The sequence below is a fragment of the Humulus lupulus genome, chromosome 1 (assembly GCF_963169125.1).
Source record: "Humulus lupulus chromosome 1, drHumLupu1.1, whole genome shotgun sequence".
In the NCBI taxonomy this organism is placed as follows: Eukaryota; Viridiplantae; Streptophyta; class Magnoliopsida; order Rosales; family Cannabaceae; genus Humulus; species Humulus lupulus.
The window spans coordinates 71,262,593-71,274,670 of record NC_084793.1 but is presented as its reverse complement, the minus strand read 5'-3'; positions in this window follow the sequence as shown (position 1 = coordinate 71,274,670).

The following is a 12,078-nucleotide window of genomic DNA, read 5'->3' as shown; positions in this document are numbered from 1 at the left end:
TTCTTGGAAATGGATATATGTTCTTAATAATTACTTTATTTGGCTATCCATATGCAGTACACATTCTCGCTGACTTGGCCTTCTCCTTGACAAATGGTGTTGATGTGTCCCATGATGAAGTGCTTCGTCTGATTAACCCTCAAGTCAAATAACCTCTTCAATTGAACCTTTAATTCTTCATGATGTCCCTGATACTGGTTTTGTCCCTGTCTTAATCCCGTTGCACACTCATTCCCTTGACGAGACATAAATCCTTGCGAATCCTCGTAAACCCATCTGAAACCTCACTGGTCGATCCAGTTTTTCATCTGGTCCAACTAATATACCCCTAGTGGTACCTACCACAATAGCTAGGCATCCCGTAAACGCAACCGGGTCTTTCCCTTTTGAACCCAGAAGTCACCATCTTTTCTTCCAGTCCATGGCTGTCCCTTGTTTGGAAAACTAATTCATACTAAGGATCATATCAAAATCCTTATATAACCAGCTCAATCAATTATTACCGCTAACTTTCTACCAATAATACTCTGACCTGTCTCCTAGAAATTACCAATTTCCCCAAGCAGACACTAAAATCTCAAGCCCCATGGTGTGACAACCATATAGCATGTGCCACATATCTTTGTCTCTTCTAAGAGAAGCGTAGTACCAGACTCATTCTGCCCAATATAGAAGTATGGGAACTAGAAAGTTGACCTGCCGCCTCTGAGGGACTAGCCTCAGGCTCTGACCGCGTCGAAATGGACACTCGAGCTGGGGTCAAGCTATTTGTACTCTTTGGTTCTTCAGTCTTTGACTTCGGGCAATCCTTCTTGATGTGCCCAACTATTCCACATAGAAAACATGCCTTTGCTTGGTCTTCTCCCAAATGACGTCTCCTACACCTAGCGCATACTGGATAACTCCTAGCAGCCACCCAGTATACTATGACCCCTCTTGTCAGGACCAAGAGAAGTAGAACTATCAGGGGTCTCTCTTTTCTGATTACTAGGCATCCGCCCTTACCTGATCCGGCAAACAGGGATACCATTGCTGAGCTTCCTGCCTTACGGCACTCTCACTCCATGTCTCATCTCCTGCGTCCTCTATAACAAGGGCCCTCCCCACTACCTAAGCGTAGGTAACAATCTCATGTACTGGAGAGATCCTAACACTCTGGGCCATCCCAGAGTCAAATCCTCGAACAACTTGCTCCCTCCAGGCCACGTCATTTGATACCAAATTAAGGGCGAATTTGGCCAACCCATCAAATTCACTTACATACTTTGTGACTGTCTTACTACCTTGAACTAAGTTCATAAACTCATTTGTCTTCTCAATTCGAACTGCGTCACAGTAGTACCTCTCCTTGTACAACTATGTGAATTCCTCCCAACCCATCATAACAACATTCCAGGTCTGGGATACAACTTCCTACCATGTTCGGGCATCCTCCCGTAGCATGTACGTGGCAAAAGCCACCCTATCATTTCCTTCTAATCCCATATAGTCAAGAATGGAGCTAATCATGTCCATCCACTGTTCAGCTATTAACGGATCCAAACCTCCCTCGAAAACTGGAGGATAAAGCTTCTGGAAGCTTTCATACAGTAATTCCCATCTATTTCCACCCTCAAGGTGAAACGTAACCGGTGCCATCATTGCCAAAACATACGAGGCAGCGTTCCCTATCGAAACTCGTTGTCTCAACCACCTAATGTCTTCCTCTTGCTTGCATCCCAACAAACATCTTTTAACGCCATGGGTAACCAAGACCATTACATTGTGTGTTTAAGATAGTGCAAGACTTGCTAATCAAATCATTTGAACATAAACGTGTTTCTGAAGTCAATTGACAAGTTAGGGTTGAAAGATTTTGATCATAAAATGGTTGACTTTCATTAAAATAAGAGTTCAATACATGAGATCCCAAAAATAATGTTTACAAGGCGGTTACAACCCTCAAAAGTTAATAGAACTGCAGCTAACCTAAATGGAAAAATACAAATTTTGGATCTAGTCCCTGTAAATCCCTCGGACATGGCAGTCGATCAGCTATCGATGTACACACCACCCCCAAAGCTCTCAAACTCATGGCTAATCCAGCTTTCCCTTTCCTTTACCTGCACCACGTAGCACCCTTGAGCCAAGGCCTAGCAAGAAAACCGAATTCAACAAGCATAGATAACAACAGAGTGTGCATAGTAAAATTTAGATCAACCAACTCAATCAATAGCATAATATAAGTAATAAACTAAATAATAGTAATAGTTAAACCCGAACATATAATTCAATCTTAATATAATTAATTAGGTGTCGACGCCCTTAGGCCGAGCATTCTAGTTATTTAGTTGATCCGGCTCACTTAGGCTGAGGTGTGTTCAGTACGCTTAACATCAGCTCCGACTCCCTCTTAGGTCGGACTTTCACATCAAACATAGCAGACATACAAGCTGCGAAGCACGCGATTGAAAATAGCACGAGTTAACCTGTCTATCCTGGTATTTCCATTCACAAATACAATTATATGTTCACACATATTAATTTACAGGGGATCGCATCCCCAATCACAACTCAGGTTCATTTTTCTTACCTCGGATCCCTAGCTGAAGATATATAGCAGTCCCGAGCACGATCCTCAATTCTGAGCCTTAACGGTAACCCAAGTCACAAGAAAAAATGGATAACTATTAAAATCCAACCCAATTAAATGCTTTTGAATAAAATACTATCCTCCAAGACCTCAAATTCCACTAAACCGGGTAGTAAAATTCATCCCGAGCGCCTAGGCTTAAGTTCCCAAACCCAAAAATCTATTTTGGCTAAGGCTGCCTAGGCAGGTCGCGACCTAGCCCTAAAGGTCGCGGCGTGCCCCCAAGTCAGAGGCGCCATCCCCAATTCCTAAGGGCATGCGAGCCACGACTTGCCCATTTAGGACTGCAGTGCACTCATGAAATAGCAAGCCCCCAGAGCTTCTGGGGTCATGCGGCACCAATGAACTAGGTCACGGCGCGCCCTTGTGAACCCAGAAACCCTTGGGTTTCCCTGCTTTTTCTCCCAACCTAATGCATCAGAATCTAACCCAACCTGCTCCAGAACCAAAAATTGAACCACTAAACCTTAATAGTCTACTCAGAGTAACAGAACCTCCTACAATTCCAACCAAAATCCTTCTAAGAACCCATAATTCATCAAAATCCCCTTTGAAACTTAAAAGCTTACAAACACTTAAACTAACAACAAAGTTCTACCATTAATTCACAACTGAAACCTTACCTTAAAGATGGATCTACCCCTAAGCTACACCTCAATCACTCATGGCTTCAATCCTTCAGTCTCAAAACTTCAATTCCTAACCCTTCTCTTCCAAAGCTCCAAAGTTCTCAAGGCAGAAGAGAGGTAAAAGGGAGAACGTGAGGAAGAGAGATAGAGCTGAGAAATGTTTCACTAAGTTCTGGTTATTTCCTAGAGTTTAATCTGACTATTTTCTTTAACCAAAAGACCAAAATGCCCCTAATGATAACTCAGCCCTTTGTTTCCATTAAAGGCAAAACAGTCATTTTGCAGTTTCCCGCTAATTCCTCAAGTCGTCCTACAAATTCCCAATTAATCCTGATATGCCCAACTAATTACCAAATACTTACCCGTTACTTGATAAATCCCAAATATATGTTAAGTTTCCCAAAATACCCCTAGGCTCACCCCAAGCCGGGCATTAAACCCTTTTGTGACTATGCTGCTAATCCGCTCACTAGGATCGCCTCGAGCCGTATAATGCAAATATATCCACATAATAACGTGGTCTCACTCATTTAACGCAAATAATCACATTTATGCCCTCAACTGGCCAATATTACAAATATGTCCTTATATACAAGAACGGGCCCACATGCATATTTAATACTTATAAACATGCATATAAATATACTCATATTATCGTATAAATCATGCATGCCACGTAATCAAACATTTAATAAATTAATCACACATATATCCAATTATGCCATCCCAGCACGATAATCAAGGCACTAAACCCTATTAGCATTTTTAGGACGTTACACATCTGCTGCCAATCCCAGGGGCAGATGGAGGATTCTGACCTCGACTGTCATCCGCAACCCCACTATTAACAACACCTGGTCTAGTTGACTTCCTTCGATACAAAACTTCAAATCTACCTACAACCAATGAATTAACCTACCAGCCCTAATATTCATATCCAGAACTATACCACAAGTAGGGCCAATCAACACAATAGCCATATACAATATGCATACCAGGACACAAGTCCATAACGCTCATGCATTAATTATCAAGTCTTATTCCCACAAAATACATATATATATACATCATGCTCTCTATTCTAGCAGATAAGGCAATTCAGATAAGCAGTTAAAACAAATATTTCATTTAATACCAACTTATCCTGAGTCGAGCTTGTCTCTGGCAGCGAGCGTACATGTTCGGTTAATCTCCAGGAACCATAAACCTTGGCACGCTCTGATACCAAGTTGTAACACCCTACTACCCTAAAGTTGTACCATGTGATCTTAAAATGTGCCATTAGCTCGCTAATCGCGGTTTTAGATCAAAAAGTGTGATTAAATTAAAAAAAAAAGACTCGTTTAACGAAATTTAACTATAAAATGTTGGACATTCATTTAAATAATAAAAGTGTTACATTGGGATCCAAAAATATTGTTTTAAATTATATTTACAATTCAAAAGTCTTTAAACTGTTGACCTAGGCGACAAAATCAGTCATTTATAACACGTTCCTCAAAACTACCCCAGTTGTGGCGACCAAGTAGGACAGACATGTACGCGCCGCTCTATGCCCTTCAACTCATGCTTGGTCGGTCTTTCCTTTGCCTTTACCTGCACCACAAAGCACCCGCGACCCGAAGCCCAGCAAGAAAACTTCACAGCACGGCATACAATAATTTATTTCAACAAATGCATATTTAATCAAGCACGACAAACAACTTACAAATTCCTATTGGAATTAACAAAAGCGGCCTACACCGATCAGGATGCGTTACCGGGCACCAAGTTCACAGTCTTAACCGAGCGGGTGTGTACAGCACCCTTAGAGGGTCTCACCCTCGTATCCTGCATTCAGCATTCTTAATGTCAATCCCGTCCTCTGCCGCTCCCGACCTTCATCATTCCCAGCCTTTGCCGCTCCCGGCCTTTGTCGAACCATCACAAACAAATCTATGACGTAATAGTTACAAACTATACACACAACACTAAGCACAATATAGTTCTATAGGCACAGACAGTTTTCTTACCTGAGTCCCAACCTGACCATATAGTGCAATCCCGAGCACGATCCCCTAAACTCGAGCTTTAGCGGTTAAACCTAGTCACAACGAAATAATAATAAATATCCATCAATCCCTAAACCAATTAAAAAATTTTAATAATATTCTAGCCTCTGGGACCTCGAATCCTACTAAACTGGGTAGTAGAATCCTTCTCGAGCCCTTAAGTTTAAGTTCCCAAGCTTAAAAAATTGTTTTGGTCATTTCCCTTAATTAGACTCGCGGTCCAGCCCCCTAGGGCTGCGGCGTGCGACAAGTTAGAGAGGCCCAAGGCTCTCTTCTGGAGGATGCGGGCCGCGGCGTGCCCTACCTAGCTCGAACCGCCTGGGAAACTTTGGAGACCCTGCAAGGCCTTCTGGGTTCATGCGGGCATCAGCGCTCAAGATCAGCGCCGTGACGCAACTCCACGAACCCTGATATTTTGGGCTTTTCTTACATTTTTCCCCAAGCTAAACTTATCAAAATCTTTCCCAAACGTGAACTAAACCCACAATTGAATCCCCATACCTCAATATTACACCAAAGGAACACAACCACAGAAACAACTAAGCCCAACACTCCATCAAAGCTCAAAATCAAATTCTTGAGTTCAAAACTCAAAAACACCAAAACTAAACTAGAAACTCAATAAGAATAGAGGAATTTACTTACCCTCACTCCAAACTATGACCCCAGGCTAGCCCTTGATCGATTCCCAGCTCTATATCCCTTCCAAGCTCACCAAATCCAAGCTGCTAGCCTTCAATTCCTAAGCCAACTCCTCCAAAATGATGCAACCCTATTCAAGGCTCAAGGGAAAGAGGGAAACAAGAGAGAGAGAAGAAAAGAGAGTTGTTGAGTGTTGTTTTTAGAGTTGTCTCCAAGTTTCCTACAGATTCTAAGTCTATCTAAGGTTAGGGGAAAAGACTAAAACACCCTTAGCCTCAATCTTAGTTCTTTAATGCCTCCAAGGGTAAAATCGTCATTCGCGACATTTCTCGCTAATTCCTTGAGTATTCCTAATAATCCCTCATTAATCCTGACATACCCAAATATTCACTAAATAATTACCCGTTACACGTTCAACCTCGAATACATACTACATTCCCAAAATACCCCTAGGCTCACCACGAGCCGGGTATTAGGCCCCGTTGTGACTATTCCGTAATCTGCTCACTAAGATCTCCTCGGATCACACTTCACAAATATATGCCCATAACACTGGGGTCTCACTCATAACACATACATAATTACATTTATGCCGTCAACGGGCCAAAATTGCAAACATGCCCCAATTTACAGAAATGGGCCCACATGCATATTTAATACGTATAAACATGCATATCTAGCCACATTACCACACAAATCAATTATACCACATAATCACACATATATTAAATTAATTCCATAGATAAAATTGATTATACCCTCATGGCACATTAACCAAGGCATTCAGCGTTAATAGCAATTTTGGCATGTTGCAGGCAAAAAGGTCCCAAACCCAACATCATAATAATCACTTGGCCTACACAGTCTATCAATAATCTTACTAGCAACAAAAGAGTGTGTAGCACCACAATCAATCAAAACAGTATAAGAGGTTCCAGCACTAGAAAGCTAACCTGTCACTACTGAGGTACAAGCCTCAGCTTCTGCCTATGTCAATGTGAAGACTCGAGCTGGGATTGAGCTATCTGCCTTCCTTGGTTCTTCCTTTCATGCTTTCAGGCAATCCCCCATTATCTTGCACAAAAAGCAGGCCTTTGCCCGACACTCTCCCACATGGCACCTCCTACATATGCGCAATCTGGAAAGGTCCTCAAGCCCTCATGGTCGCCCCGGTGACCTATCTGAATAACTTGTGGTCTCCTGTCAGAGCATGGAGCCAAAAAGGAATATGGAGTCTTCTTTTTCTAATCATTGGGGCCTCCGACCCTACCTGAACCCATAAATGGAGATACCATCCTTCTAGTGTCTCTCAGATCTCATTCTCGTGCCAAATTTTGTTCTTTGCGCCCTCAGCAGTAAGGGCTTTCTCCACCACCTATGCATAAGACGTCAACCCTGGCACAATGGTAATGCGAACATCATGAGCAATCATAGGTTGTAGCCCCTGAAGGAATCTTTCCTTCCTTGTCCCATCAGTGGGAACCAAGTTTGCATCAAACTTAGCTAATCTATCAAACCTTAGTGCATACTCAGTCACTGAAATATTCCCATGAAGCAGTTTACTGAACTCTTCAGCTTTTGCAGCCCTGATGGAATCATTGTAATACTTTTTATTCAACCGAGTTCTAAACTATTCTCAATCCAGGGGGACGTTCCTAGTCTGAGATATCATCTCCCACCATATTTGGGCATCCTCCCGAAACATGTATGTGGCACAGGCAACCCTCTCATTACCAACTACCCTCATGAAATATAGGATAGCGGTAATCATACAAATCCACTGCTCAGCCTTATTCAGATCTACATTGCCCTCAAAAACTAGAGGTCGTTATTTCCTGAACCTTTCATAAAGAGGTTTCCATCTGTTTCCAGCCTCTGGCGGCTGCTCTACTGTTGGCTCCATCACAGGTGGTACCTCTGGTAACATGTTCCCTACAAGAACCTATTGTTGTCTCAGGAGGCGGATTTCTTCTTCCTGCCTTAATAATCTGGCTTACATATCAGCAAGCACTTCCTGCCAGTTCTCAAGAGCTGGCAGAGGGGTCTGACTAAGATTATCATTCTGATCATGTCTATCATTCTGGCCTTGTTCTTCCTAGCCAGCTGATGACTCTATCTACCTTGGAAGCATACTTCCAAGCTTATACATTGCTGCAATAACCAATTTGGCCAATTAGGAAGTAATAACTACACCTCTTGTTTCCTCACGGTCCAAGACTGAACAAACAATCATTCACATTCAACAGTCATGCTAATAAGCATGTCGATTCATATTCATATCCAAGCATGGTGCTAGTAAGCACTTTCTGACATTCATAACCAAATAACAATGTTAATAAACTTTTTATGGCATACATGTATCTATGACAGCGCTAATGAGCGTGTCCTGGCCTACATGTCCATATAACAATGCTAATAAGTGCTTCATTTTCATTTAAAGGCAATGTTAGTGTTAATAAGCACATCCTTATTATTCATGCAATAGTCAAGGACCAGGCCCTGCTAGAATATTCTCATGCTACCTAATAAGGCAGGCAAATAAGGCATTTATATCCTAATAAAGCAGTTAAACACATAACCACATAAATATTTAGCAAACCCTGAGTCGAGCTTGTCTTTAGTGGCGAGTGTACATGCACAGCCTGTCTTCAGGAACCCTTAACCTTGGCAAGTTCCGATACCAAGTTGAAACACCCTGGATAGCCAAGACTATTACACTGTGTATTTTAAATAGTGTTGGGCTCGCTAATCAAGTCATTTGGCCATAACTGTATAACTAAACGTGATAAATGGTTTAGGGTTAAAAATTTTGGTCAAAAGGAATAATTATTTCGTTAAAACATTAAGTTGAACATGGGATCTCATAATAAACGTTTACAATGTTGTTTATAGTTCCAAAAGGGTAATTATAACTCAAAAGTTACAACCAGCTGACCTAAGCGGCAAAAATAGGGTTTAACCCGAGTTCCTCTAAGAAACCTTGGCTGTGGTGGTTGAGCAGCTGCATATGTACACGTCACCACATAAGCTCTCCAACTCATGGTTTGTCCAGCTTCCCTTTTCCCTTACATGCACCACATAGCACCCATGAGCCGAGGCTCAGTAAGAAAACTCAAACATGCTTATAAGCAGTTAATAACACGTTACCAAACCATATTAAGCATGCCTAGTAGTAACAACTCTATTCATGCATGCATACCATTCATATAAATGACTACAACATCATATGGGGCCAGTTTCCCTAATTAACTAACTAATAAGTCAGACTGGGGCCCAGTGCCCTAGGATATGGGACTAATAAGCCACCTCAGGGCTCAGTTCCCTATCCTCTGTATAACCAGCCTTGGAGCTGGCCCAGCATACCTAGCGCATTAGTTTTCAACAACCATTTTTTCGGACAAGCGTATGATGCGCTCCTTATTAGGCCTAATGATAACGACCAGCGCTTAGCGCTATTACCATCCTTGACTCATAAGTCAAGCCTTTCTCAATCCAATAATGCAAACAGGAATTCATTATATAACAAATATCCAAATACAAAGCATTCAGCATGCTTAATCGAACAATCACAGACATAATCATAATCATGCACATTTACAGGGGCCCAAGCCTTAATCCAATCAATATTTAACAATCAGGCCAAGCCCTAACCACGTACATCACGTATTGGGTGTAGTTTTCTTGCCTCAGATTTATGTGTAACGTATAATAAGAATGACCTTCGAGCATGATCCCTTCCTGACCTCTAGCGATACCCTAGTCATAACCAAATAAATGATATTCATCAATGTCGAGTAAATAAAGGCTTCTGGAATGATTCCTAGCCTTTGAGACCTCGAATTCTACTAAACTGGGTAGTAGAATCGATCCCGAGCCCTTAGATAGACTTCCCATCACTCAAAACCTAACTTGGCTAAAACTTTCTATGCGGGTCGCGACATGAACCTAAGAGTCATGTTGCTCCTACAAAAGCAGAGAGCTCCCTTACCAAGAACCCAGGTCACGGGCCACGACTTGACCTTGAGAGTCGCGGTGCGCCTACCCTAGACAGAACCCCTTACGCCCTGGGTTCACAAGGGCAGGGGTGCCCCAATAACAAGGTCGCAGTGCGACCCTAAGAACCCAGTATTTCAACTTTTTTCCTCAGCAACCCCTCACCAAAAATCACCCCATTAAATTCCCAAAACCATAATTAAATCCCAGAACAACATCAACACTAAATCAGCATGAAACCCAAGTTCAAACTCATTTAAAACCCCACCAAAAACTCAAATAAAAAACTTTGAGCCTCAAAGCTCAAGAACACCATAAAACCAAAACAGAATTCAATTAAAAATAGAGTTTATAGCTTACCTCATTTGTGAATTCCACTTCTTAGTTGGAGCTAATCACACTCTAGAACTTAAGCCTTCAATTCCCAAGCCTTAGCTTCTAAAATTCTCTAATTTCCTCCAAAAATTAGACCAAGATAGTGAGAGAAAGAGAAACATAAGGGGAGAGAGAGAGTTGATTGTGTTGTTCTATTTTTGGGGTTTTATGCGCTAATTAATATCCAATTTCTTTGTAATCTCATTTTATTATAAATAAACGAATAGAAATCATTTTTTTTTACTTGGTCAATCACTTTGCTCACATTTTATTTTCATGATTATTTGTTAAATATAAACTTCTATTAAATCCAGAGCATATAGCTAATCATATTAATAGTGACGTAATCACAGTGGATTATAAATTTGATTATATGTTCAAAATAAGTTAGTCCTAAGATTAGTCAGTGCACAAGATTTACACTGATCTACGATATGATCTACTTACACGTTGTAGTATTATGTTCTTTCCAGAACATTAGCAAAGTAGATAAGTTCGGATGTATTTGTTACATCGGACTGGACCGATATTGACAGTTAAGTAAGCATACCATTATTACCTATTCTATGCATATCATATAGTTGATCATAGGTCAATTCAATCTCAATTCTGAGTGGTTAGTATTCTAACTGATTGTATTATTTGATTTCTTTGATTTGTTCGTTACCAACTTACCCTACGGACTAGCCCATACTTACATCTTGGGAACTCGGTAGTATAATTGAGTGGGAATGTTAATCTTAGATATGAAATCTATAGCTTCTAATGAAGAAGTGAAACGATGGTCTCTTTTTAGTTTGGTTCAAGGTGCAAAATGATAGAGATCTCATTTCAGTAATTAATATTAGTTTACTGAAATATCATTTACAAGGAACTAAGTGTTTTAAGGATAAAATACAATGAGTGGTAAAATGGTATTTTAGTCATATCTCATTGTAGATCGTCTATAGAGGATTGGGTGACAATTATGGTTGTAAAAACGCATAATTAAAAACGTATCAATATTGCTTATAGAGCGTTCTATGAATTCAAGAGTGTAATTCCGAGTCTTTAGTGGAATCACGAGGAATTAATAAGTTAGAAAATTTATTTGTTAGATTTATGATAACTTATTGGAGCTTGATTTCATAGGCCCATGGTCCCCACTATACCTTGGATAAAATCATCTAGATAGTCTCAATTAATTGATTTAATTATCAATTAGAATTATCAAAGTTGACCAGGTCAATTTTGGATAGTTTCACAGAGTTATGTAATTTAGAGAAGAAAAGAGAAATTAGGGCAGATTTATTAATTAAGATAAATTAGTATCTAAATTAATAAATGTGAGCACCGAAAATTTGGCATGATCCGGACAGACCGAAACCTCACGAGAGGCCTACGAGAGTCTAACCGGCCTCACACCACGTGAGGTCGCATGCTAACCACGCTGAAGGTCCTATGAACCCGTGCCGAAGTGAAGCACTCAGGTGCCCATGGCCTCGCCTCGGTCGTGCCCACACACCCGTCTTGCGAGGCCATCTCGCCTGGCACGCCTCGGCCATGCCCCACACCCATGCGTGCATCTCAGTGAGGCCCCTCACATGAGGTCATCTCGCGTGGCCTGCCTCGGCCGCGCCCATGCGCGCAGCTCCACGAGGCTCCACGAGGCCCCTCTCGCGAGGCCGTCTCGCCTCACATGCCTCGGCCACGCCCATGCACGCATCTCCATGAGGCCACTCTCGCGAGGCCGTCTTGCATGGCCTGCCTCGGCCGC